This window comes from Eufriesea mexicana, unplaced genomic scaffold (assembly GCF_001483705.2).
Source record: "Eufriesea mexicana isolate 0111107269 unplaced genomic scaffold, ASM148370v2 scaffold2208, whole genome shotgun sequence".
In the NCBI taxonomy this organism is placed as follows: Eukaryota; Metazoa; Arthropoda; class Insecta; order Hymenoptera; family Apidae; genus Eufriesea; species Eufriesea mexicana.
The window spans coordinates 248,419-275,008 of record NW_016910292.1 but is presented as its reverse complement, the minus strand read 5'-3'; the positions used below and the strand labels follow the sequence as shown (position 1 = coordinate 275,008).

The 26,590-nt window shown below is 39.5% G+C and overlaps 1 protein-coding gene across 5 annotated transcripts in view; it reads left to right on the top strand.

The window, feature by feature from the left end:
• Nucleotides 1-26,590, top strand: part of LOC108549763 (dual specificity protein phosphatase 10) — a 125,309-nt gene that overhangs the window by 9,524 nt on the left and 89,195 nt on the right. For 2 of the 5 annotated variants that reach the window (XM_017903268.1, XM_017903267.1), the window contains exon 1: nucleotides 10,572-11,689. The exons of the other annotated variants lie outside the window; for them this stretch is intronic. The gene's annotated coding sequence lies outside the window, so the exon portion shown is untranslated. Of the gene's footprint in view, nucleotides 1-10,571; nucleotides 11,690-26,590 lie in introns of those variants that run through there. 5 annotated transcript variants of the gene reach the window in all.

Here is a 26,590-nt window from a genome sequence, read left to right as displayed (position 1 = left end):
TCGCTTCGTTTTCCCCGGCTGCTGCGCGTTTCTTGCTTTTGCAGACGTTTTATTAACGCCAGGTTTACGGACGTTTCTTGTATAATTATATATACCGACACGCGTCGACATCTTGCTTAAATCGCAGCTTCAAAGGCATAATTATACGCTATTAATTTGTAAATGAAACTATGAGATAGATATTTATAGAAAATTTCTATTCCCAGGGGTTATTTTCATTCCAGTGTCAACGATTCCTGTAAATTGCCTCGCGGAATTCGAGCTACGTCAGGATGTTGAAATAAAATTATAATATATAATAATAATGTAGGATACCAGTGGGGTACCAGATAGGTAAATCTTTTACTTAAAATTTTACGAAGCTTTTGTTCGTGACTGTAGAAGAGATTCTTGGGAATTTTATGAAATTTGTTAGAAGCCTTTTTACACGGTACAGTAATTATACAGTAATTTATATATGTAGGATACCAAAAGAAATCGCGAATTGGCTATTGAAAACGAAAACAAATTGTAAAATGATCGATATCTTTTAGAAGCAAATCGAAAAATTATTCTATATAACAAAATTAATCCTTTGCACTCGAAAGGCTACCCTCAGTCGCCATTTAATCAGGTTCTAAAGATCCATGTTAATTGATATATCAAATTTACAATTGTTATGGTAAAATTCAAGAATGAAGCAAACTCTACATTTAACGATGTGGGGGTGATCCCTTCTCCCAATATTCTGTCTTTTGTCACCAGTCTCCTGAAGACGACTTTTGACCTGCGAAGCTCTACACAGTTCTGTTCTAACCATTCGCTCTTCGATTAAAAATATACACAGTTTTTCCACCGACTACTCTTCCTTGCGTAATAACCCCTTTAACAAAAATTACCCAACGATGCGTGGAATATCGATGTAAAATAATTCTACGTCTTAATTTTATACGATTTCTTATTTCTTATTTATTATTTAGCTCTTCGAATGACTATTTTTCTGCAACGAAAAATCACCGAGTGCAAAGGGTTAAATTGCGCGACTCCCCTACGAGGAGGCGAAGCATAGGTTAAGAAAGCATAAAATCCTGTTCCTTGACAACCAAACCAGAGTCCTTAAAAATCGATTGGATCCAGCACAAGCTGTCGCTTGGTGTTGGAAAGAGAGTCTTAAAAGAGTGCGTCTTTGTCTGTTTTTATTTCGTTATCTTGGTGTTCTTTTCCTAAGTTGAATCAGTTTGCGAGTTTTGAGTTTGCGTTATGATTATTGCGTTCTTGTTCTTTAGAAAATTTTCGGTGTCTCGAGACCAGTATTCGCCATCTTGCAATAATTATATTTACAAATTAGATATAATTAATCGAGTAGCCTTCGTGTTTTTACCGATCATCGTATTTCGATTAATTTTTTTCCACAAATGATGTTTCGAATTTAAGATTAATTTTCGCGATATCTGAATTTTTGTCGCTATATTTAGATTTCGTAGATTTGAATTCGTTTGGTGGATTGTTGCGCGTGACACTTTTTCGCCCAGCGAAGGATCTTTCGATACCGGCAATCTTATCTGCCTACGTGGATTAATCGGGAATCTACGAGTGCATCGATTAACTCGATAACAAAGATTCGACGTGGATCGATAAGTCGATAAATTTAGGCGGAGGACGCCCGCGAGTCGGCCATTGCTGGCGGAGTAGTATGTCTCTAGTGATCTATTATTTCCCGCCATTTTTATTTCCTCTTCCACTCTTTCTCGATCTCGAATCCAAGATCGATAACAGATCGAGGGAACGTGATTTACGGCGCCGTGGAAAGAGCCTTAACGTAAATCGGACTTTCGTTGAACGCCATCTGGTTCTTTTTACCTCGTCATTCTCTAGTTACTCTAATTATAGAGGGACTAGCTAGGGATATCAAGAGGATATCTTAAATACGAGCTGTCAAAATTTCTCAATCGCGTCGCGCAGTGGGGAATCTCGCCGAAAAGCTGGTCAAATGTAAATTTTTCGAATGTAGATCATTTGTTATATATATTCACCGAGGTACATAGATCAGCAACGTTGACGAAATTTAGTGATCCTATATACCGTAAGATTTATTGTAAGCACGTTCAATGTAAATACTTATCTTGTATTCGAGAAATTTTATGTTTTAAACATTTTTCGTATAAATTACATTCTGTAAACATTAACTTTGCAGTTCGACTGTACAACGTAACTTGGAATTACTCGTATAATTCTTGCTCCAGGATATCGTAATTTTTATCCATACTTAAATAAGGAATTACAAAAATAGTCTCGTAATCCGCGATTTCGAAGACACGTGGGCACAAATTTCAGCTAAATCTAATATTTTTTTACATATATGTCCGCCATTTTTTATTTAAAAATCAGTAACCCGAAATTTAAAATCAGCAACCCCTGAAACCCAAAGATACGTATTAATATGAAGATATTTTCGGATTTATATGAAAATTAATCTTTTCGGATTTTAAGGGTTGCTGATTACGAATTCGAAGTCAAAAATAAAAGCGAAAACAAAATGGTGGATCCAGAATGGCAAAGAAACATATTAAAAATTATTACACTGGACTTAACTTTGTATTTTTGGGGTTTCAACGAATTCGAAGTCAAAAATAAAAACGAAAACAAAATGGTGGATCAAAAATGGCAAAGAAACATATTAAAAATTATTACACTGGACTTAACTTTGTATTTTTGGGGTTTCAACGAATTCGAAGTCAAAAATAAAAACGAAAACAAAATGGTGGATCAAAAATGGCAAAGAAACATGTTAAAAATTATTATTATACATTGGACTCAACTTCGTATTTTTGGGGTTTCAACGAATTCGAAGTCGAAAACAAAAACGAAAACAAAATGGTGGATCAAAAATGGCAAAGAAACATGTTAAAAATTATTATTATACATTGGACTCAACTTCGTATTTTTGGGGTTTCATCGAATTCGAAGTCAAAAATGAAAACGAAAACAAAATGGTGGATCAAAAATGGCAAAGAAACATATTAAAAATTATTACACTGGATTTAACATTGTATTTTTGGGGTTTCAATGAATTCGAAGTCAAAAATAAAAACGAAAACAAAATGGTGGATCAAAAATGGGAAAGAAACATATTAAAAATTATTACATTGCACTCAACTTCGTATTTTTGGGGTTTCAACGTCACTAATTACGAATTCGAAATAAAAATTACAAAAATTAAAATGGGGGGCCTAAAATGGCTCGAATCTCGTTAATTTTTGAAATGACGAGCACCCCGATGCAAAATTCGGCGTTTTTAAACGACATTGTCACCAGATCTGTCGCGAAGGGAGCCTATTTGATGAATAATTTAGACTGGTGTAGAAATACGAGCGGGACGGAAATTTTTGGCAGCCGCTGTGTATACTCGCGGAATCAGAGACAGCTGAAATAGACGCGACGCGCGGAAAGAATTATCGACGAATCGTCAGCTGAAAAAACAGCTCGCGTCTGCACGGCTCGATTCATCGAAAATCGTCTTTCCCGCGAAACGATCGCGAAATAAAGTTCACCTTCTACGGTACGAAAACGGGAGAATTCTGCTTCCTCGCGCAGACACGATTCCCGATTATCGCCTCGAAAACGGCATACGAGCAGCCGGAAATGAGAAACGGCTCGGAAATAGAACGAAAGTATCGGGTTATTCTGGAAATAAATCGAGGTTTCTTTAAACAGGATGCTTAGCGTCCGACTTTGTTTAAAATTAATTTATTTAGTGGAAATGGCGGAATAGGTTGTTGAAATTTGTTTCGTTGGATTCCTCTAAATTTCTATCTTTTAATCCTTCTATTCGAGAAATTTTCCGCAATTTTCCGAGAAAATTGGGAATAAATCTTTTCGTGTTTCGATTTGCGAGAATTATTTCTTTCGTTTGGTCGAAGATCTGTTAGTCGACCTTGATGGAACTAGTCGATCGTCATCAATATTAATGATAGCCGAATGCTAAATTAGGAACGAGTGTGTCTGGTTGGTGTCTGCGTGATATCTGGGATATTGACAGTTTGACAACGTTCGCCGAAATTTTGCGAAAAGGGCTCTCGAAGTTGGAAACTGTGCTATGACACTTTAATTAGAATTATGTGTAGAGCTCCTCTTAATTGAGATGGTAGAAAATTCTACTATATGGCCATAAAAATGACTGCTATTGTATGCGAAAAATGCCAAAATCATTTTTTGGCTAAACTAATAGATTAATTGCACAATTAATTATGTAAATTTTTATAAATTTATCTACTTTGATTTCTTTAATACTATTTATAGTGAGACCATTTTTCAACTATTTGCATTTTTCAAGTCTCAATCAGGAATTTGACAGTTTGGTAATGACACTTTTCGAATTTTTGTTTTCTTTATATCTCAATTAGGAATTTGACAGTTTGAGAATGCCACCTTTTGACTATTTGTTTTCTTTAAATCTCAATCAGGAATTTGACAGTTTGGTAATGACACTCTTCGACTTTTTGCTTTCTTTAAATTTCCACTAGAAATTTGAAAGCTTGGTAATGACACTTTCCGACTTTTTGTTTTCTTTAAATCTCAATCAGGAATTTGACAGCTCGGTAACGTCACTTTTCGACTTTCTGCATTGGTTAGATCTTGGTAACATATTTGACAGTTTGGTAACGTCACTTTTCTACTTTAGCATTCCTTAAATTTCAATCAGGAATTTGACAGCTCGATAACGTCACTTTCCGACTTTCTGCATTGGTTAGATCTTGGTAACATATTTGACAGTTTGGTAACGTCACTTTTCGCCTTTTCGCATTGCCAAAATTTTAATGACAAATTAGACAGTTTGGTAACGTCACTTTTCGACTTTAGCATTCCTTAAATTTCAATCAGGAATTTGACAGCTCGGTAACGCCATTTTTCGACTTTTTGCTTTCTTTAAATCTCAGTTAGTAATTTGACAGTTTGGTAATGACACTCTTCAACTTTTTGTTTTCTTTAAATCTCAATCAGTAATTTGACAGTTTGCTAACATCACGTTTCGCCTTTTCGCATTGCCAAGATCTTAATGACAGAACAGACAGTTTGATAACGTAGCTTTCCGACTTTTTGCATTATTTAGATGTTAATGACGAAAATATAAGCTTCGGCATTGGAAAAGGCTGAAATAAGAGGCCGTCGCGAAAGGTATCGTTGAACGATCGTCCGATGAATTATTCACGGTCGCGTTCGCGAAAATGGCCGCAGGGTGAAGCGAAGGAGCAAAGGAGGCCCGGAGATAATGACAGCGTAGACCGCGGCACGGTGAAAAGGCGGGAAACGGTGCCGGATTCGAAAACGCCACGTCGATTTCGGAGTCATCCAGACGAGCGGCCATCGCGTGAACTTTCACCATATCGCGTACGTGACACCATCGATCCCACGGTAATAATTTTCGACGCTCGGCGTCGTCTCGTCGCCTTGAATTTTCGCCAACGCGGCCGCCATTATTTCCTCGAATCGTTGTTGTTTGCTCGCGGTTTTCGCACGATTTTCACGCGATTTTTGCACACCTGACGAAGTCCATTCGATCGAAGCTTCGCCGTGTCCACGTTGAAGCAACGTTTTTCAAACATCAGCGCGAAATTACGCGAATTACGCTTGCGATGTAACTTCGAAGAATTCGATGACCGCTGCAAGGTGCTGCAATTTCTTTAAATTCTCCTCCAAGCACTTTTTAAGTGATCGAGTTCTTTTGCAGCGTCGGCCATTTTGTCGATGAACGAGTCGTTTTAAGATTCTAGGAATTATGCAGCAAGTTCTACGAAAATTTTTCATTTCTTACGTAAAGTATTTGCATGTAATTCTTTCTGCAGTTTCGACAAGTTTGTGGGAGTAATGATTTTTGTCAAATGATTTTTGGAATCATTGAAAAGATCGCACGAAAATTTTTCATTTTCTCTATGAAGCAGTCGCGAGAAATAATTTTCTTAAAATTACGGAGATTATTGGAAAATTATTTTATTTATCGCACACTGCATTTGCGAATAATTATTTTTGTGGTTTTGACAATTTTGCGGGAGCACGAACTGTCAAATAATTTTTCGAATCATTGAGAAGATGCGAAAATTTGTTACCCTTTGTACAAAACATTCTCGAATAACAATTCTTCCAAAATTATAGGGGAGGTTATCATGAAATTTATTATTTATTGTGCAAGGCATTCGCGAATAATTATTCTTGCAGCTTTGACAATTTTGTGGGAGCACCACCTGTTAAATAATTTTCCGAATCATTAAGGAAATTGTGCAAAAATTATTTATCCTTTGTACGAAGCATTTTCGATTAACAATTCTTTTGAAATTGTAGGGGAGATTGTGAAATTTTTTATTTATTGTGCAAAGCATTTGAGAATTATTATTTTTGCAGCTTTGACAATTTGGTGGGAGCACAATCTGTCAAATGATTTTTCGAATCATTGAGAAGATTGTGCGAAAATATTTTACCTTCTATACGAAGCATTCTCTAATAACAATTCTTCCAAAATTATAGACATGGTTATCGTGAAATTTGTTATTTGCTGTATACAGTATTTGCGAATAATTATTTTTGCAACTTTCACAATTTTGTGGGAACACGACTTGTCAAATGATTTTTCGTATCAATGAGAAGATTGTGCAAAAATTTTTTACCCTTTGTACAAAGTATTCTCGACTAACAATTCTTCTAAAATTATAGGGGAGGTTATCACGAAATTTATTATTTATTGTATACAGCATTCGCGAATAATTATTTTTGCAACTTTGACAATTTTGTGGTAGCACAACTTGTGAACTTCCAACTGGTGACATGACGTCAAATTGACACCATATTTTAGCGAAGCACGACAAAAATGAAAAACAAAAATAAATTTCACTTCAATTACAAATAAAAATATACTTTTTGTTTATAAATTATCGTAATATAATTAATATAACAACATCACATATACATGTAGTAAATAACATATAGCAAATATACTACATACACTACAGCAAAGAAGTACGTCACCAATTGAAGGTTAAACGATTTCTCGAATTATTGAGAAGATCGTGTGCAAATTTACCTTCTGTACGAAGCACTCTCGAGTAACCATTCCTCCAAAATTATAGGGATGGTTATAACGAAATTTTTTATTTTCTGCACGAAGCACACGCGAATAATAATACCTGCAATTTCGACAATATTACGAAAGAACAATTTGCGAAAGAATTTTCCGAATTATTGCTAAAATTGCAAGGACAACCAATTTTACAATTTCTACCATTTCTACAATTTCGTGAAACAAATATTTCACTTTACGACTGCATAAACTGCGGAATATATTCCAGAGAAATTTCCAATCTTCTAATTCTTCGATTCCAACCCCCTGTTTCCCGGAATCGCAATAAACCTGGCAATTTCTGCAAGTTGGCTCGGTGGAGGGTTTCACGCGACGGGGTTAACACCCTGCTGGATCGAGACGATTAAATGGTCGACTACCTGACGCGATTATTTTCGCGATATCGGTATTATCAATGGAAAATTCGCGATCAATCCTGCCGAAAAAAAGGAAAGAAAGAAAGAAAGCTTCGCGTGTGCTCGCGCGCGCGCATTAGCAGCGAGAGGTGACTCATTGGCTGACTCTCAGTCACGTGTACGTGTCTCCACGTGTGTTCGTGAGTGCAATCGTACGTGTGCTCGATGCACACACGGATGCTCGGTTTACAGTGCCGTACAAGCGACGTGGTTGGTCGAGTTCGCGTGAAAAAATCGCGAAATTCCCGGTAACGTCGATAATCCTTATCGTTTAGTGATCTGACATAAGAGTCGAAGGTTTCCCTTATCGTTCGTCAGTCTAGGTGAATCACATTTGCCTTCGATCAACGATCGATGGAAATCCTGCGGTCATTCTTTGTTCGCGACGTCTCTCGCGAAAATATTATTTCGCAACTTGGAAATTTCTAGCGTCCAGAACTGAACTTCCTGTGCAATGTACCGAGCGAATTTTCAGTGGTTTTGAAATGATAAATTTGGGAAAAATCCTTGTATTATTCTATTTTGCAAAAATTATTTCGCAACTTGGGAATTTCTATCGTCCAGAATTAAACTTCCAATGCAACGTTCTCAGCGAATATTCAGTGGATTTGAAGTGATAAATTTGGGAAAGATACTTCTATTATTTTATTTTGAGAAAATTATTTCGCCACTTGGAAATTTCTATCGTCCATAATTGAACTTCCAGTGCAACGTTCTCAGCGAATTTTCAGTGGATTTGAAGTGATAAATTTGGGAAAAATCCTTCTATTATTCTATTTTGAAAATATTATTTCGCAACTTGGAAATTTCTGTCGTCCAGAATTAAACTTCCAATGCAACATTTTCAGCGAATTTTCAGTGGATTTGAAGTGATAAATTTGGGAAAGATACTTCTATTATTTTATTTTGAGAAAATTATTTCGCCACTTGGAAATTTCTATCGTCCATAATTGAACTTCCAGTGCAACGTTCTCAGCGAATTTTCAGTGGATTTGAAGTGATAAATTTGGGAAAGATACTTCTATTATTTTATTTTGAGAAAATTATTTCGCCACTTGGAAATTTCTATCGTCCATAATTGAACTTCCAGTGCAACGTTCTCAGCGAATTTTCAGTGGATTTGAACTGATAAATTTGGGAAAGATCCTTCTATTATTCTATTTTGAAAATATTATTTCGCAACTTGGAAATTTCTATCGTCCAACACTGACCTTCCAGTGCATCGTTCGAAGCAAATTTTCAGTGAATTTGAAGTGATAAATTTGAAACAAATCTATTCCAATTTGGGGAAAATTATTTCTCCACTTTAAAACCTGTACTGTCTAAAATCGCATTTCCAGTGCAATTTTCGAACAGAATTTCGAGTGAATCCTCAGTGGTAAATTTGGAAAAAATTTCTCAGCCGTTCTCCATCCTCTTAAACATGTGTTCCCAAAAAATAATTTCGCGATCTAGGAAATTCAGCCATCCAAAATCAAAATAAAATAAATATCCGGTGTGATTCTTAAACCAACGAAAAATGATAAATCAATGATACGTCGTTTAATCATTCCACGTTCGCTAAAGCATCTTGTTAAAAAATGATCTGAAAAATATTTCAAAAATTTCACCATTCGAAATCTCGTTTCTCTCAGGTGTGACTTTTACAGCGGACCTCGAGTGAATTTCGGGGCGATAAATTTGAAGTGAACCGTGGTGTGGATGAGAGAAGCTGAAGGGAACACGGTGTTTAAATAGTGGAAACGTGGGATAGTGCTGGACAGAATTAACCGAGCAACAAGATGTTCCTTCTGTCCGAGTGTTTGTTTTATCCGAAACGGAGTACACGCCGGTCTATTAATACGTTGGAGAAGCAGACTCGCTAAGTAGCTACTAATTTTTGTTACACGTGTGCGAAAAAATACACAGGACTCGCGGTATTACGTGGTACGAAACACGGTGCTTTTGGCGAATTTTCTCTCCCCGTTTCTCCGCAACGAAGAAAAGGTACTACCGATGGTGAGATTTTTCGCGAAGACGGATAATTTTTCGCGATCCTTCGAGGAAGCGAATTTAGAAACGGTCTTCGATCCTCGAGCGTCGTAGGTGATAGGAAGATGATTAATGATCGCAGGTTCTTTGACCCTACCACACGTTTTCGTCGCAGGAAGCTTAACAAGCGCGTGCTACCGAAATACCGAGTCATTGTTCCTTCGTGACCAAATAGAATCGCGGTATTCTCCTTTGAAAATGTACCCAGAAATTTTTGTATGACAAATATGGATAAAACTGTAGGAAAAGGTGGAAATTTGTCGAATTTTATTGGTAATTAGTTCGGTAATTATTCTAGTTATCGGTAAAAGCTTCGCGATAATAAGATTTCTTAAATAAAAGTATTTGTAAATAATTTACATATTGTTACTTATTGGTATAAATCGTCATTTAATATCGGTTTAATGCCCAAAGTGTCTGATAAAATTATTTCAAAATAATTCCAATATTAATATCTAAATTTTATTTATAATCTAATCATTGTTATTATAAGAAACACAAATACAATATATTTAACGTAAATATACATATATGAAAATCGCTACCCTAAGTTAATTTTAATTTAAAAATTCACCTATTAGACCAATCTGCTATTCGCTATAATTTTATTACAAAAGTGTGTAAAGAAAAGCACTGAAATAATAATAATAAAACAATTTTATTTACAGCTAAAATAATTGAAAATATGAAGCTAATATTCAATTTATTATTCATTATACTGCCACTCTAAACATATAAAAAGATATAGTAGGATAATTCTAAAATATCACCCTAATTTAATTCACTATTAATTATCCTCCCACTCCAACCAATAGTTATAATAATCTATATATTCGTAATAAAAAATAATTTTAATCGAAGCTGAAATAATTTCAAACTACGAAGCTAATATCTAATTTATTATTCACTATATTGCCATTCTAAACGTATAAGAAAATACATTAGTATAATTCTAAAATATCATCCTAATTTAACTCACGATTAATTATTCTTTTACCTTAAAAGTATAAAAAGAAATTCGCAAAGATAATTCCCACCAACGTACGTAAACGAATTTATTATTCACCGTTCTCCCATTCTAAACACAAAAGAAAGCCACACTTGCAGCACAATGAAAATACATCTATAACATACTTTGCGTAAGAAATAAAACAAAAACATCAACAACGAGTGCAACTTATCATCCACGCGTCATCGATCACAATAAAACCGAGCACCTGCAAAAACAGACACTGCTCGATCTTTCGCAATCGACAAAATCCCCCTCACCTAAAATCCCTCCACGAACCCATCGAAACCAAAAAGTAAAAAAAAAAAAAATTCCGAAAATTAATCGCCGAGGGACTCGAAGAACAATCCCCCGCGACGCGAGCATACGTACCTGCTCGGTCGCGCGGCGACGCGCGCGCGAGTACCTCGTCGGTCCTCCCGATGGCTCGTACGCTCACTCACTCATACTCGTATACCGCGACTCGTACGTGAAACGACGCATACATCGAGGATCGCGGGCCGTGGCCTCGCGTCGGTAGTACTCGTAGATCGCGATCGGGCGTTCCGTGGGGACGAGCCGCTCAGTCTCAGCTCGTCGGCCGCCGTGAACGGATCTATCGGGCACGCTCGGTCGATCACACGGTCAGCATCGTGTTTACTTCCGGCCCCTATCGTGGTACCGCAGCGCAACCGGAAATGTCGACGAAACGAGCCAGGCACGGGGGACGTCGCACCCGCGTGCCAACGCACTCCTGAGCACCACCAACCAGGACTTCCTCGTCTCGCCACCGGGGATAACCCTTCCTCTCTTCTCTCTCTTCCCTCTTCTGTTTCTCTACCGACCTACCCTCTCGTCTTTCTCTCTCTCTCTCTTTCTCTATTCGACACCCGTCCTTGTCCCTGTCCTCATCCGCGAGTCCACCCCGGTCCTTCCGCTCGTCGCCGGTCGCGTCCTCGAGGACGTTGCGCCTCGAAACGTAATCCGGTGAGGACAGTGGTGGTTCCATGCGGTCGCACGTGGATTATCGTCGGCTGTTATCGGGATACGGAGTGCACGGCTTGGTGAACAGGCCTCGAACGACGACGACGGTGCGTCACCGGCACGGCTCGTGAGGCGGCTGTTGGTTTCGTCGTAAAGGCGAACCGGTTCGACCGATCGGGAAAGGTAGGTGCCTCTGACGAACTCCTCGGGAACGTTTCGTTCGGACCTATTTTTCCTCCCCGCTCCTGCCACTTGCCGACCGCTCTGCCCTCTTATCCTGCCCGTCGTAAATTCGTCCTGCAGCCTCGATCTAGTCCGAGCAGTGTTACCCGGCGCGCCGACCGATGATCGACAGACAGGCCTGCTTGCTAGTCGTTAAGACGAGATCACGATGCTGCGGATCGTCGGTGAAGGCCTGGTGAATCTTGGGCCGGCGACTGGTCTTTCCTTTAATTGGACTGGATGGGGTTGCCGATGCTTATCTGGATGGGAGATCGGTGTAATTGCGAGCGTAATCGGGAGCGTGGATAAGTGAGATCATTCTCGGGCTGGCTGAGATCATTCTGGAGCGGAGTTATGTTACCTCGCACGCTTTCGGTGCTGTTCTTCTTCCGCGAGGCTTAGGAGGACACGCTGACGCGATCGGTGTTACGAAACCTCGCTGTGGCTCTCTTTCTTCTTTCTTTTCTGTTTAAAACGAGGCAGAGACGTCGCGTGCATGGTGATTGCAAGAATTTCGGACTGTTTTCCGGGGAATGGATAATGAAAGTGGGATGCGTGACCGATTTCACCGACGTAATAGTGGTTTTGTTGGATAACCCATCGGGTTGTCGGGTTTTCGAACCCGGTCACTGTTTATCGATGACGATTCATGGATAATGAAAGTGGGATGCGTGACCGATTTCACCGACGTAATAGTGGTTTTGTTGGATAACCCGTCGGGTTTTCGAACCCGGTCACTGTTTATCGATGACGATTCGTGGAATGTGAAACCCGGGTTCGGGTTATCGGGATCCCGGTTTGTGATGGGTTCAGAAGTCTCGCGATCGATGCCATAACGTCGTTAAACTGTATTGGATAGACGATCAAGCAACTGCTCCATCGACTTGCTACCTTGACACGTCACGGTGGGTTTTCGATTCATACAAGTTCGTTCTATCTATTTGTGATTACCATAAATGATATTATTCTAATCAGGATTTAAGTCATGGAATGTTTGAACTGCTCGCGATCACCAGTATTTGGTTATGTGTTCGAGATAGCGATGCAGTTGTTGATTGATGGAATGTGAAACCCGGGTTCGGGTTATCGGGGATCCCTGATTGTGATGGGTTCAGAAGTCTCGCGATCGATGTCGTAACGTCATTAGACTATATTAGATAGATGATCGAGGAACTGCTACTTTGACACGTCACGGTAGGTTTTCAATCCATTCAAGTTCGTTCCATCTATTTCTAATTACCGTGAGTGATATTACCCTAATCATGCTTTGAATCATAATTGAATCGAACTGCTGGCGTTGACCAGTATTTGCTTGTGTGTTCGATTTAAATACACAAAATCCAATGTTCCATCATCCAAAAATTCGATCGTCCAGAAGTACCATTATCCTTTTCCACGATTCCTCCCTATTAGCTCCAATCTCCACAATCCCTGACTTCGGACCAGTTAGGACGAAGTGTCAAACACTGCACAAAGGGTTAACTCTTCGATTGCCACGTCGAAATTACAAGTTTCGCTCGGGACGCCACGGGAGTGCTAGTTGCAAGATTTGTTCTGATATGTTTTTGATGTTCTAATGTAAATTTTTAATTATTTCATGGGGCAGTTTTTATTTCAAGGTATCTTCTAATTAGAAGTTATATTTAAAGTGCACTAACTGTCAATTTTTATTCAATGTTGAAGTAGTTCAAGCTCCCCGGTCACCAATGATCAACGTGACAGTCAACGTGTTAAGGAGCAACCTATGATTCTTTGTCTCAAATAAGCGTGTGATGTGAGAAGTTCCGAGAAGTTGTTTTAAAGTGTCCTAACCGTGTTTCAAAACGATCCTGATCTGCTTAATGACTGACCACGTACGGTCACTTCGAACCACTTCCGCCATCATTCATTGGTCCAAGCGCAAAGATGGATACCAACCCTCCGACATTCCCTATAGGGATGTCAAATTAGACGTTTTTCATAACCGGTTTTTCCATCGTTTTTCCGCTAGCTTACCGATTAACCGGTTGATCCGCATTTTTGGCTCGTGGAAAGTAGGATGACAAAATTCCTGCCTCTCGATTAATTGCAATAACGCAATACAGGTTGTTACCGTACTGGTGCTACGTGGCTGAGGGAGACGATCTGTGTAATGCAGAGTGACATTATTTACTGCGTAACCGAGTGTTTCAAAATATAAATTATTCTGGAATATGTTTTTTGGGGTAAAAGACGAGTTGAGAGCATCGATAAGTAGATAGTCTATAGAGAAATAGTTTCACTTTAATATTTATCGGTCAGTAGGTAATGTGATAAATTGGAATAGTAATTTAAACGTTACACAAAACATTTTTATTGGTGGTTTACAAAAATTTTTGCTATCTTTTTATTCAATATTTTTTCATCTAGATTCATTAGGTGGGTAATGAATAATTATAACAATTACTTCCAAGAATATATATTTCGTGTGACATATTAAAAGAATAATTAACCGATTACCTAGTACTACTCTCAGAGATTACTCTCGTATTCTTCAAAGCTCACGATCATCGTTCATCTCATTTGTAATCCTGCAAAGTCCTAAACATCATTTTCTCTCTCTTTCTCTCTCTCTCCCCTTTATTACCATTCGTTTAATTAACCATTTAACCATACTCGAAAATTTTTTCGCTATAAAGATATAACAATTGCAAGTTTTTCTTATATTTTTCTAAACTCAGTGCTCACTAATTTATGCCAAAATTAAAAAAGAGAAATCACTTCCAGTGTACTTATAATTTACAATAATTATTATCTCATATTCGTCACTTAATCTTGAGGATATTAAAACATACCTCCAGAGCAAAAGGTTAAATATAAATTTCAATTCATTTTTCCCAATATTTTGCATATATTAATGCAATATCAATTATTCCCAATAATATATATTTTTCATAACATATTTCACTGCTATATCCCTAATATCTGATCTCGAAATTTCTTCCCTTACTATTCGGTTAATTCACCCTTCACCCTTCACCCTGCAAGACTTTTTGGTTATAGAAGTATAATAATTCGAAGCTTTTTTAATATTCCTGTAAGCTCGGTGATGATAGCATTTATGCTAAAATAAATAAAGAAAATCGCTTCTAATCTACTTATTAACCCTTTGCACTCGACAATTTTTTGGCCAAAGAAGGATAGGAGTTCAAAGATTTTCTGCTACAAATATTTTTCTAAGCAGTGAATAAGAAATCGTATGATAATTAACACGAAGAATTATTTGATTTCGATACCTCGCACACCGTCACATTATCTGAAATTTGACATATTTACGAATATTGAGCTTCGAAATTTTATCAAATGGCGACTGAAGGGCGCCTCTCGAGCGTAAAGGGTTAACCCGTATTCGTTATTTAATATTCAATCTATGACCACTCGGTCACCACTTCAGTGCAAAGGGATAATTCTAAATTATAACTCACTTTCCTCGCTAAATACTTAAATAACTACTCAAATTTCTCAATTAAACGTAGAAAGAACCCAGAATAGGACAGAAAAATCGCGGCAGGCGTGAATTGCTCCGTGGGACCACGAGCACGTCCATCGGGAAGCGGGTCGGAGCGTGGTCTTCCGGTGGAAACGGTCTGCCACAGTTGTATCGCGCGCGAGCGGTCCAAAGCGAGAGGAGCCGCGGAACGGAGGCAGCAGGTGCTGGCGCTACACCTGTCCGCAGGCTGAGAGCCCGGGCCCAGGTTGTGCGCGCCGGTTGCCGCTCGGAGCGTCGAATTCCACGGCGTTTACTCATTCCAAACAACGAACCCGAAGACTCGACGGGGCCGGGAGGAGTTTCGCTTCGTGGCGGCGCTGCTAGCCGTTGGAACGGCCGCAGAGAGAGAGTAAGAGAGAGAGAGAGGGACCGGGCCAGAGCAGCTTCCTCACCTTCTAATATTAGTCGGCTGACTCACTACGATTCGATCCTACGGCGTCGTCGCGACGAACAGCGTCGTTAGAGTCCGTTGCCACGGCATTGACACGAAAGCTTGGGCCTGGCCGAGTTCACGCGCGTTTTCCGCCGGTCTCCGGCAGATCTCGCGGCTCTCTCACCAGCTGCACCTGCACCGTGTCAGCCACGGAATTGCTATTGCCAGAACTGTGTCTTATCGTGAATTATCGAATCGTAAATTATGGTTTCGGTTCGAGCTGACAGGAGTGTGACCGGAAGACCGTGGAACAGACCTAGGGTTATGACATGTCTCCTGATAGTTCCTCGTGGTATCAGTTCCGTCCCGGAGAGCGTGTTTATAACATAATTTTATTCTAAGGCTTACAGTTTTAACAGATCTAACGGTTTATTTTATATTTTATACCGCGACTGCAATTCCGGAGGTCAGATGTGCCTCAACGCCGTTCTAGCGGATTAAGCTTATAAAGGTAAAGCAAAATTAGGAATTTTACTAGTACCAGACGCGACAGATGGGACCTACTTGTGACAGACCCAACAAGCGACGGACGGACGGCACTTATAAATCACGTCATTGACCATCAGGAATCGGCTCCTTGACAGTTTCCTACTCCTTAGCCGAAGGTCCTTATGTCACACCCTCTGTCCAATTAAAACTCTTTACCTTTCCACCGCCAACGTCTATTTTACCCAATCAGAACTAAACTAGAGAAAACACCGGACCGAACACGACGAGACAGGACATAGAGCAAAATCGAGAAGTCAGTTCGTCTTCGGCACCGATCCTTGAAACATCTTAATTACACATACAAACGGGTGTTCGAAACGGTACTCCGTTCAACGTCTACGTTATAACTATTCTACGCTTTTCTGTAAATAAACACTCTCTTTTGACCACACGCATTCTGGATCCTTATTATTACAACTAGTCACCCAATATTAATTTGGCGCGTGATAAGCGTTCTTGGAAATCGAAGAGATTCGATACCGTAGGACGCTACAGTATCCCTCGCGACGGTAATTTTTGAAATTAGATAGTATTGGGATTATGAGTAGAAATAAATAAATATCTTTATTCTGTAATTATCTTTATTCTATCCTAAGGAAGGTATATAAAGTGTATTCTGACTGTTCGCATGGAGAGTGAAAATTGGAGCGAAGCAAAAGGGTGTGCGATTGCAGCTCGTCCTGGTCTCTTAACCCCTTGGCTACTGTGGACGCATATACGTGCTCAGAAATTTTGCTTTTGTGACACGAAAAGCGTATATAAGCGCTCGACACAGTTTGCTTTTCTCACACGGAGGGCGCATCTCTACCGAAAATTTTGCCGTTCTCGGCGGACATTGTAAATGAATTCCTACCCCTGTTATACGACCGGTGCGTTTCAAAGTCTGCCGTAGTCAAAGGGTTAACCGTTGAGTCCCAAGCAGCGCGATCGCGCTCTTCAGTCGAAGTGGCGCGCTCAACTTTCCTGATGCACGTAACAAGCGCTATCGCGACGATTGGGATTTCCGAAATAAAATTAAACAAACCCTATCGCACCGTTTGGACTTCTTCGCACTTGACTAAGACAAGCGTTATCGCGCTGCACGGGTTTTTCGTCCGTGTTCTTCCAAAAGTCTCTGGGACTCGAACGGTTAATTCTTATCCAACGCGTGAAATAAGCACTTCACGCGTTCCCGGAATAATGATATATCTGTTTCTCTTAAGCTATTGATTTTTGTATATACGTTGACGTATCTTATTTTCAACGGATAGGCTCGTTGCGTGGTGAATACGAGGAAAATAATTGAACCCTTTGCTTTGAACTCGGATTTTGCAACAGAAGAATAGAAATTCAAGGATTTTCTTATCCAACGATATTTTCTATCGAGGTAAATAAGGAACTGTTGGGATTTCGGGTAAGAAATGAAAGCGTTTAGCGTGCAGGGAAGTAACCGTATTCAGTTGCACAGAAATAGATATATAAAGTTTAATATAAGTGAAATATATGAGCCGTTCACTGCACAAATCGACTAACTCCACTTTTCAAAAAATCTGAAATTTAAGTGTCAGCATTTGGTATAGTCATAACTTTTTATAATTAACACGCAGAATTATTTGACTTCGATACCTCGCACACTGTTACATTATTTTAAGTTTGATATATTAACTAATATCGAGCTTCGAAATTTTATCAAATGGCGACTGAAGGGCGCCTCTCGAGTGCAAAGGGATAGTATTAGTATTTGGAATTAGAAATATATTGTATTTGCAGTTTTGGTTAAGCTTCCTTTGTAAATTTGAAGCAAACTTCGGTGATAATCACGTTCTTTTTTCCCTGATATTACAAGAAGTGTCTGATGATATTAGGCTAGGTGGTGTTTACTTGCAGAGATTAATAGCAAGTGAATAGGATCGGACATGAAATTCAGGGAGACGAACATCAAGCTTAGATTTAGCTAGATTTTAATTCAAGATTCAAACTCTAGTGACAATCGTGTTTAATGAAAGTTTTAAAAACGGTCGTTTAGACGGTTTAGTGGTGGGTTCAACGTTGAAGAATTTTATTCCAGTTTGAGAATGCTCATACACAACGTCGTAATTCACCAACACGTACACACGTGGAGATACGTCTCCGGTTTTAAAGCCGAAATGAACTTCGCTGGCGCCCACAGTCAGAGGCCGCAATCTCGTCTGATAGCAGTGGAAACCAAAGCTCGGCAATCTTTATAACGCAGCAGCGATAACAACGGCCACGATTGCCCCTGTAAAACGGGAAAATAAAGATGCACGTTTCACCTAATTCCCCCGAGTCGTGGCACGGAAGAGCAGAGTCAACAAACGATCTTCCTGCACCGGTTACCGTTCCTGGGCTCCGAGACAGGTTGATAAACACACCGGGAACGCTGCTTTTCGCTCGATCACGTCAACCAGGGCTCTAAATATATCGATGCACGCTGTTCGACGATCGTCCTCCACTTGTCCACAGATTCTACGGATAAAACGAAAAAGGGTGTTGCAGGATCGCCGAGCCATCGCGTAATGTCTAACTTGGGCCAGCGTGCTGCTGTGCACCGACTCTGTCGTAACGTTTCGGGACCATTGGTCGTCGTCCAACTTCCAAATTAGATTAGCCCGGTCTGTCACGCTTTCGACAATGGCACGGCAAGATCGGTGAATTGGTTCGTTGATGTCTTCATGAGAATTCGGTGGAAGTAAATGGGGGTGTCACTGCTCCTCCGAATTTCGTTATTCCTGAGAGGACTGTAGGGTCGTGCTCTTGCTCTGGTTTTGAGGATGCGAGGATTTTCAGAGGAAATTTCGAATTTTGGAGTCATGGTTAATTTCGAAATTATTTCTGCGAGGTCTATAGGGTAGTACCTTTTGTTTCGAGGATACGAGAATTTTGAAAGGAAATATCGAAGTTTGGAGTTATGGTTACTTTCGAAATTATTCCTGCGAGGATGCGAGGATTTTCAGAGGAAATTTCTAATTTTGGCGTCATGATTAATTTCGTGATTATTTTTGTGAGGTCTATAGGGTCGTATCTTTAGTTTTGAGGATGCAAGGATTTTTAAACGAAATTTCGAATTTTAGAGTTATGGTTACTTTCGAAATTATTCCTGCGAGGTCTATAAGATCGTAGTTCCTCTTTAGTTTCGAGGATGCGACGGTTTTCACAGGAAATTTTTAATTTTGGAGTCAGTATTAATTTTATAAATATTCCTGCAAGTGCTATAAGGTCGTGCTTTCTCTGTGGTTACGGGGATCCAAGGATGCGAGGATACGAGGATTTTTAGATTAAATTTCGAATTTTAGAGTTATGATTACTTTCGAAATTATTCCTGAGATGCTTATAGGATCGTATCTTCTCTTTAGTTTCCGGGATACGAGAATTTTTAGACGAAATTTCGAATTTTGGAGCCATGGTTAGACTCCTCATGGTCAATTTTAACGCGCAACCCCAACGAAGGGTCTTTGTCGTCAGATTAAGTCAAAGAGAAACGGGGAAATGTTTTCCAAAATATCACACTTTCAAAAAATACTGATACACATGAACAAATAACTTCGAAAAATCTCATCAAAAATAGCGTCGAATTAATAAAAAAGTAACCCATAGGTAAAGTGCTATAAGCAAAAAGAGGAATAAATATGAACCCAGGAAACCCCCATTTCAAATGATTAAAATATAAATATTCCACTAATTCATTATACACGCATCTAGCTAAAAGAACACACTTTGATACTGCATCACCAAATATAAATTAATTTTTATCGTTACAAAGATATAGTTCAACGAAGTATGCCAATTTCCATACCGCAATAGGCACCTATTCTTATCTTCCAAGCTTCCCCCCTAAAAAAAAAATTGAAAATAACTCACGACGATTTTCACATATACCATAACTTACCTCACACTGGTGAGAATATACCCTGAAAATTCCGCAAATTTTCCACGTCGGAAACTTGACTTTAACTCGTGTTTTTGATCATCCGGACCACCGTGCGTCGGGGCTAGAAAAACGACTCGCGGGGCATTCCGTTGGAGTTTATTCACCCGGTTTATCGTTGTACACCTGAAACAGCCACGCTGCGTGGCAGTAAGGAAAATCGTGTAGACCGGCCGTTGCGTTTCGTCGCGTTATCTGCACCGTACGTAGATTACGGAGCGGTTTGTAACGGTGTCGGGAACGATTCTAATGCGGGCCGACTCGCATCGGCGAGAACGTGCTTTCACTCTCGAGCGAACCACGCCGCGGCGTCGATTATTATGCAACCGGAGTCGCGGCCATTATTTCAGGTTCGCTTATGAACGACATCCTCCAAGGTTAATCGAGTCAATCGTTCGCCTCGATGCCAGTTACTCGCGCCTGATAAAGGATTAAGTGTCGCTTAAGCGGACCCGAGAACACGGTTACGGTTGTTGCGCTGATGCGAAGCACGTGTCGCGATAGACGTGGCTTCGGCTACTGTTCCTCGATAGCTGGGTCTGCTGATAGCTGGCGAGCTGGAAGGCTAGAGGACAAAGACGTGTAGGTAAGGTTGCAATGATCGAGTGGTCCAGTGAGGCGAGGAAAGGATCGAGAGATCGTGAGATGATTCGATTTTTTGAGAGCTTGCGGAAGTTTGGGAGTTGGGAATTGGGAAATGAGAGAATTTGGCAGAAATATGGAAATTTATGGAAAGAATGGAATAGGTGGAGGTCTTTGAAGGAGTTAGGGGAAGGTTGAAAATTGTGTTCAACTTGAAATTTAGAAGTTTAAGAATTTAAGAATTTTTGTTTTGATTCAAATAAGATAGGGATTGGTTTAAAGGTTTCTGCAAAAGTTTGAGAAGAATTGGGAATTGGGAAATGAGAAAATTTGGGTAGAATGTGGAAATTGGAATTGAAATGAGGAAACAGGTAGATGGAATAAGTTTAGGTCTTTGAAAGAGCTAGAGGAAGGTTGAAAATTGTGTTCAACTTGAAATTTAGAAGTTTAAGAATTTAAGAATTTTTGTTTTGATTCAAATAAGATAGGGATTGGTTTAAAGGTTTCTGCAAAAGTTTGAGAAGAATTGGGAATTGGGAAATGAGAAAATTTGGGTAGAATGTGGAAATTGGAATTGAAATGAGGAAACAGGTAGATGGAATAAGTTTAGGTCTTTGAAAGAGCTAGAGGAAGGTTGAAAATTGTGATCAACTTGAAATTTAGAAGTTTAAGAATTTAAGAACTTTTGTTTTGATTCAAATAAGATAGAGATTGGTTTAAAGGTTTCTGCAAAAGTTTGAGAAGAATTGGGAATTGGGAAATGAGAAAATTTGGGTAGAATGTAGAAATTGGAATTGAAATAAGGAAACAGGTAGATGGAATAAGTTTAGGTCTTTGAAGGAGCTAGAGGAAGGTTGAAAATTGTGATCAACTTGAAATTTAAGAATTTAAGAATTTCTAGTTTGATTAAAATAGCAGAGAGACTGGTTTACAAGTCTCTGCAAAAGTTTGAGAAGAATTGGGAATTGGGAAATGAGAAAATTTGGGTACAATGTGGAAATTGGAATTGAAATGAGGAAACAGGTAGATGGAATAAGTTTAGGTCTTTGAAGGAGCTAGAGGAAGGTTGAAAATTGTGATCAACTTGAAATTTAGGAATTTAAGAATTTCTAGTTTAATTAAAATAGCAGAGAGACTGGTTTACAAGTCTCTGTAAAAGTTTGAGAAGAATTGGGAATTAGGAAATAAGAAAATTGAAGAAAAATGTAGAAATTTACAGGTAGAATGGAATAGATGGAGGTCTTTGACGAAATTAGGTAAAGATTCAGAATTGTGTACAACTTGAACTTTAAGAATTTCTAGTTACAATAGAATAGAGTAAGAGCTGGTTTACAAATTTTTGAGGAAGCTTGAAGGGAGTTGAGAATTGGGGGTGGTGGAACAAATTTTAAAGGAATCTAAGAATTTCCAGCTAGACTAAGATAATATAAACACTGGTTTACAAGTCTCTGTAGTAGTTTAAGGATTGAGAACTGGAGAACGTGATAAAATTTCGAAAAAATCTGCAAATTTCCAGGTGGAACTTAATAGGATAAGGTCAAAGTTGAGAATTAGGTTAAACTTAAAATTTAAGAATTCACAGTTATAATAAAACATAGTAAGGTCTGTTTTATAAATTCTTGAGGTAGTTTGAAGTCAGTTAAGAATTGGAGATGATGAAATAAATTTTGGTGAGATCCAAAAATTTTCAGCTAGACTTAAATAGGATAAATACTGGTTTGCAACTCCTCGCAGAAATTTGAGTATTGGGCACTAGAAAAAATAACAAAATTTCAAATAAAATGAAGATCAAAAATCAAAGACAACAACAAAAATTCCAATAAAATAGAAATACCTTATCAACCTTTAAAAAATAGGAAGAAATTTTTGAAAATTATGAGTGTAACACTTCAATTTGTCTGATGGGTTGCTCCAATTGCAGATTTAATTAACTTACATCAAGTCCATTAACCCTCTATGGACCGAATATATATTTTTCTTCACTATAAGAATCGTACGTAACATAAAATCAACAAATATCAACCAATAAATTCAGCAGTTTTGACAATTTTATTATAACAAATTCATATTGAAAGTTTGGATTAACAACGTTTGTACTATTGTGCCAAGATAATGTGCAATAGACTGAAAAGATAATTTTCCACGCCATCTTGTGGAAAAAGATCATAGGGGGCTATAGAGGACCTAATCAATCATGATCGAATAACCGGTAAATGAAGAAGAATAAAAATTTTTAAAAATGGACCCACGGGAGGTATTTTAAAAATAATTATAAATATATCGAAAGAAAAGTCGCAAACTGGAGTAATAAAGACGATAACGTTTAATTCAGTATTTAATAAAATATCCATACATTAGCATGTAATTTGAAAGTTACACGGGTCCATAGAGGGTTAACATTCTAATTATTTTTAAATTTAACCAATCTCTTTTTCCTTTTGTAAGGAAATATTCGTAAAAATAGGTATAAAACGTCCATAAACCTAGTGACAGAAATGCCAAAGGACAGTAAGCGATAGCAGAGCGAAACAAACGCAGCCTCGTCCAATTGGATTCTCGCCACGGGATTATCCCGTCGTTGCCCGACTAATTAATCGGAACTACCACGTGAGTCTAGTGTTACGCAATGGGAAGAAAGAAAAGTGACTGGGGAATCGGTGCGTAATACCCCTGCGTGGCCGTATATCAACTAGACGCGTGGTTCTCCCGTTTGGCCGAGCATAATGACTGTCGTAGCACCTGTGCAAGCCGTGGAATATTTTGGTCGACGTGATCTGCGTAAAGCGACCGCAAATACGGGTATTTCGGTGGCTTGACTCATCGCCTCCGTAACGCTATTTAAAACCGACGTCGTGGACCGATGTATCGAATCCAGTATTTACCTTAGCCTCGCGATAATTCCTCGAGCGATTTAAAGCGTTTCGCGCTGCCAACATTCGGTCTCATTAAAGTCTCGAGCTTCGAGCTTTCGTCGCTTTCTATTGTACATTCCCGAATTTCCCGCGAGCGAATCATCGCTGTCTAGCCAATAATCTCGTGTTCGTCGAGAAATGCTACTACCGTCAAAATAAATAATAAAATTATAAATAAATAAAATAAATAAAATAATTAAAATCCAACGACGCGTGGAATATCGAGGTAAAATAATTCTACGTCTTACAATTAACCCTTTACACCCGATGATTTTTTGGCTAAAGAAGAGTAGAAATTCAATGATTCTCTGCTAAAAAACTGACGGTACTTTTTTGAGCAGTAAATAAAGAATTGTATAATAATAGAATTGTAGAATTATTTGGTTTCGATACCTCGCTCACTGTTACATTACATTAAATTTGATATATCAATTAATATCGAGCTTCCAAATTTTATTAAATGGTGACTGAAGCTCACCTCTTGAGTGCAAAGGGTTAAAACTCAATTGCAACTGACCTATGTCAAATCACTCTTGTTTTTTTTTCTTTCTTCTTTCATACATTACATTACACGCACAATTCACGCAACACCTCGATCATTACACGCATACTCATTTGCCAGAAGAATATGAATTCGTTAGATATTAGCATCCTATGCATACATGTTCCACTCATTCCTTTCTTACATGCATTGCATTAAATTTGATATATTAATTAATATCGAGCTTCCAAATTTCATGAAATAGCGACTGAAGCTCATTTATCGAGTGTAAAGGGTTAATTTGCACTTCTTATTTGCCGTTTTGAAAATATCGTCGACTTTATGGCAGAAAGTCTTCGAATTACTATGTTTCTGTAACGAAAGGATCGCCAAGTGCAAAGGGTTAATCCATCCCACTTCACCATAATTCGCTTTTATTTCTCGAACGCGTGAAATCAGGCTCATTATCCTAACTGTGATACCATAATGGCGGCAAAACTTCGATATCGTCCATATCACAAAGATCCATTTTCCTTTCGGATAGGGTATAGGATATGGTAATTAATTTTACACCTAGTCGTGAAAGTGATCATGCTCGAACCTTGGTGGATAACCGTGATTCATTTCCATTTCTCATCAGCCACGTTGTACTAAATAATTTCCCGATAAGAGCGGGAAATTTGAATATCGCCGAGTGTAGTGCAAGAAATTTCCTAACCTAACCTCGTGTAAAGATATCGATAATTCCGCGTCTGACGTTGACACTCGCTATCTTAATGACAGGTGTAATTAATTTTTATTTCGAATCAGTCTCCTCAGTCCAAACTCGTTTTCCCCACTGACAGCGCGAGTTTCGATATCTCTGTCGTCTCGGCGAGGATTAGGTCTATCTACGTGCAAATTCGAGGCAAGCGCCATGTTCAGGTATCTCGGGAAACAATTACTATTAACCTGCCCATTTAATCGATCTTTGTATCTCATTCCTGTTTCGTTTATTCCCAGACGTGGAGCGAAATTGGCCCCATTTTGCTAAATAATCCCGTGATAGGGTAATAAATTGGAATAGCAATGGGTACGCAAGGATGTTGCAAGAACCTGCAGAGATAGAGCGTACCCTATCTGAAAGTAAGGTATCTGAAACGCCTGTAGAATCCATTTAGGACTGGTTTAAGTGTCTCTTCTCGAACTGCGCGGCCACTTGCAACCTCTTTGCCTTTAACAAACTAGTTTCGCCATGTCGTTTTAACCTTTACATCCACGCGCTGCGGCGCGAGCAAGAACGGAAGCACGGGGAACACCATGGCCACGTCGAAGGAGCTCGGTTCGTTGATCCGTCCTATCTCGCGAAACTTTCCTCGGAACGTTTCACTCGTAAATTGACAGAGTTAACGAGCAGATATAGAGGCGGGCGCACCGCGTGTGCGCGCTTTATCTCGCTTCATGGAAACCTAGCAATAAGGAAGCGCGAGATTTCATAAGCTATGGAGCACGGCCGAAATGACTCACTGATTAGGCTCTCCCCGGCTATCGAGAGATCCGCGGCACGGGACGTGATCGAGAGCTGTCGCTGGCTACTCCATGCGAGATTAAAGGTCGCTGGCTTCCTCGCGATCTTCGTTCTCTCCGTGTCGCGGGGAATCGTTGACCCACGCGTTAGATCTGTCCCGGTTGCCAGCGATAACGCTAGTCAGCAGGCGCTTCTAGTTGCTTAGAATACCAATCGACGTCGCTGCAGTTCCGTCCCCGGACACCCCAAGTCGGCGACGTGCTTTCAGCAGGTTAGAGAGGAAAGCTTCTTGACAGAGGATCCCTGAGTCCTCCAAGGGTATAGGATACTTTGGTTAAGGAGTAATGGAAAATTTCGCGGAGAAAAAGTCGTAGCATAGGTATTCGCGCGAATATATCGTCTCGACAGAGGATCCCTGAGTCCTCTAGGCCTAAACACAGTGGGTCTCTATGTCATTTGGACCTAGACAGAAGATCCCTAATTCCTCTAGGCCTAGACAGAGGATCCCTGAGTTCTTTAGGCCTAGGCACAGAGGGTCCCTGAGTCTTCTAGGCCTAGCCAGAGAATCTCTGAGTCCTCTAGGCCTAAATACAGAGGGTCCCCGAATTCTCTAGGCCTAGACAGAGGATCCCTATGTCCTCTAGGCCTAGATAGAGGATCCTTGAGTCCTCTAGGCCTAGATAGAGGATCCTTGAGTCCTCTAGGCCTAGATAGAGGATCCTTGAGTCCTCTAGGCCTAAGCAGAGGATCCCTGAGTCCTCTAGGCCGAGACACAGAGGGTCCCTGAGTTCCCTAGGCCTAGACAGAGGATCCCTAACTCCTCTAGACCTAAACATAGAAGATCCCTGAGTTCTCTAAGCCTAGACAGAGGATCCCTGAGTCCTTTAGGCCTAAGCATAGGATCCCTGAGTTTTTTAGACCTAGACAGAGGATCCTTGAGTCCTCTAGGCCTAAACAGAGGATCCCTGAGTCCTCTAGGCCGAGACACAGAGGATCCCTGAGTCCTCTAGGCCGAGACACAGAGG